Source organism: Miscanthus floridulus, chromosome 12 (genome assembly GCF_019320115.1).
Source record: "Miscanthus floridulus cultivar M001 chromosome 12, ASM1932011v1, whole genome shotgun sequence".
NCBI lineage: Eukaryota > Viridiplantae > Streptophyta > Magnoliopsida > Poales > Poaceae > Miscanthus > Miscanthus floridulus.
In genome coordinates this window covers 54,978,194-54,981,564 of record NC_089591.1, presented here as the reverse complement: position 1 = coordinate 54,981,564, position 3,371 = coordinate 54,978,194, and positions in this window count along the sequence as shown.

Sequence of the window (3,371 nt, the reverse complement as noted above, 5' to 3'; positions counted from 1 at the left end):
CTTAACATCCATATGATACTAGTATTACCTCCAATAAATTTCATGCATTTTGGACTCATAATTAATTTATAAAAATTCATGCAAGGATTAACTATTTATAAAAGAAAAATCTATAACTATAGATCTACACATGCACTGGTCCTCAAATTTTTACCAGAGTTCACATATGCTAAGACTAGCTTAACACAAAAATTTCATAATTTTTGGACCACAGGAACTCTAGATATAAAATAAACAAATTTGAATGCATTCAAAAGCACATTTCAAATCCTTATTTAAATCTCCAGAAATTTCTACTGTTGAAACCAAGAACATATTTTTCTTAAATACTACACTTCCTAAGCAACACAATCATATTTATTTCACAATTTTTGGAGCTACCAAACTGAAGATACAAAATTCACCAAACAAATCAAAATCTGGAATATTTGAACTAGCTCTCAACACTGCTGTCGCTGACCGGTGGGACCCGGTGGTCAGGGGACCCCACGCGTCAGTGACACGAAATAGGGCAGCGGCGCTGCACAGCGCTGGCGCGGCCAGAGCTCGCCGACGGCGAACTCGCCGGCGATGACATCATCACGGCATGACCTAGGTGACCTGGCGCATTGATTGAGCTACGTGGGTGGCCTTCTCGTCGAAGCTAGCGACTACGGTGGCTACAATGGCGGTACGGCGGGGCAGAACGACGGTGACACGTCGGAGGAGGCCACGGCGGCTCGACCTAAGGTGCGGACAAGCATCTATGAATGCTGGGGGACCTAGCGCGCTAGCTAACGGAGCGGGAGGAGGACTGTGGTGGCGTGGCCACGACGACGGGGCTCACGGCGGAACTCCGGCGAGCTTACACGCGCTGCGGTGGCTTACCGGGCTCTGTCAGCGGGCACGGGGAGAAACAATGGGGTGCTGGGGAGATGGTGGAGCTATTGCGGTGGTGCGGGAGTGGCTAGGCGCGAGCTGTGCGCAGCTATGGCGACGGCGGAGCTGTGGGCGCTCGGCGGCTGCTGCTGCGAGGAAGAAAAGCCGAGGCAACGCAAAAACGGAGTGCAGCTGAGTGCGGGCGGGCGCTGGCGTGAAGAAGGCGCGCTCGGGCGCGTCGTGGCCTACGCGGACAGACCGGCGGCGACGCGCGGCCGTTTCCCACGCCACGCGGCGGCAATGCTCTGCGCCGGTCGACCACTGTGCCGGTCGATTCAGTTAGTCAGAAACGCGATGGCCGAGCCTGACGACGAGTTTTGACACTCCTTTAACTGCTAATCCGTAGCTTCTCAGCGAAAACGATCTACATGGTTTTTGTAGCCCAAAGTACCAGCTACAACTTTGGTTCAAGTACCTCATTCTAATTCGCAATAGAGACGGAGTAATATCGTGCTCAACATCGGCTGTCAGTCGGTCAGTCAAGCAACCACTTAGAAAATTTGTTAAGTGTTGAAAGCTGGATTTTTGCTAGTTTTTGTGGGACCCATTCAAGCATGTTAGAAGCTAAATCAGTCCATGACCCAAAAATAAAAGTTGTTCCTTATGTCAAACACTACAACTTTGCTTTAGTGAACTCCCCCATGCAAGGTCCCTAACACCTAGTTCCAAATTGGTCAAACATGTCACTTTTAAAAGAGGAAACACATCAAAGCATGGCTTAATGACCAAACTAGCCCTAGCACTAAATACCAAAGTTGTTCATGATGATATCCTAAGCATGTTTGAGCAACTTGCAAGGCCATCCAATCATTTTATGCAGTGGTCACTCATAGAGCTACCCAGGTCAACACATGAAATATTACTTAAGTGCTTGATCATGAAAGGTGGCCTTCATGAACAAGGTTCCTTTTGTTAACCTAAGTGTAGCTAAGGTGTTTTAGTGACTAGCATTACCCACTTGCATTTATTTGCACATGATCTTATGCATATGTTCTAAGAAACACGAGATAACAAGCAATGTTTCATATATTTCGATCAAATGTTTCAATTGTAAATGATGATTTGTGAATGCTTGATGCCCATGCTCATGTTATGCAAGTCAAGTTATGCAAGGCTAATACCCGAGGTGTTACAGTAGGGATAATACTATTTGTGTTGTCTCTTCTTTCTACTAATCATGTCAGAAAAAGCCGAAGGCAGCGGCAAAGGAAACAGGGACACACCTACAGATTTCAGTGACTGTGTTTTCAAGAATGAGCTTTGTGCCATTCTTAATGACAAGTTCAATGAGATCCTTCAACAAATCACCAACTTGGCCAAGAGGATTGAAAATGTTGAACAATGACATCCTGAACCATGTCCTGAAGAAGATGATGATGATCTCTCTAAGGAGGAGGATGACGACGTGGAGACTGAAGCCGAAGCTCGACGACATGATGAGGATGCACATAATCGTAATTGGTTGAACTTTAACCGACGTGGTATGAGAGGTAATAACCAAGGTAATAATGATCCTTTCTCTAAAATCAAATTTAAGATACCTCCTTTTTCTGGTTCTACTGATCCTAAAGCATATTTAGATTGGGAGATGTCTGTAGATAAAAAATTTAGCTCCCATCAAGTACCTAAAGAATATAGAGTTAGACTTGCTACTAGTGAGTTTACTAGTTTTGCTCTTTTCTAGTGGAATGATATTTGCAATAATGCTAATGCTAATGCTAATGCTAATGCTAATGCTAATGCTAATGCTCAAATACCTCAAACTTGGACTGTACTTAAACGACGAATGAAATTGAGATTTGTTCCTCCATACTATCAGCGTGATCTACGATTCAAACCGCAACGTTTAAATCAAGGTAGTAAGACTATTGAGGAATATTATCAGGAGCTTTTAATTGGTTTAGCACGTAGTAACATACACGAAGATGAAATGGATAAGTGTTCTAGATTTTTTAGAGGTTTGCGTCGTAAAATACAGGAAGCTCTTGACTATAAAGAATGGACTATATTTTTCTAATTATATCATTATGCTCTTAAAGTTGAAAGGGAAGTACAGGGACGACAACCTAGGTGTTCCTCGACTTCGTCCACTCCTTCACGTCCAACCGAGGTGAGTAAATTTTCTAATGTACAGACACCACCAGCGCCTGTAAAGAAGAGTTCTCCGATCACATCTTCTTCTAGTGGATCTGCTATACCTTTCTCTAGCAACTCTTCTAAAGTTATCTGCCACCGCCGCAAGGGCATGAGACATATTGCTAAAGAATGTCCTAGCAAACACACATATATTGCTACTGATGATGGTGGATATGCTAGTGCTGGTGATGAAGAGAATGAATTTACACTTACAACTGATCTTTATGCAGATAAATATGCGGATAGTGTTGAAGATCTTGATGTTGCTGAAGATCCTGATGAGGTAATTGATAGTGTGGCATGCACTGTAAACTACA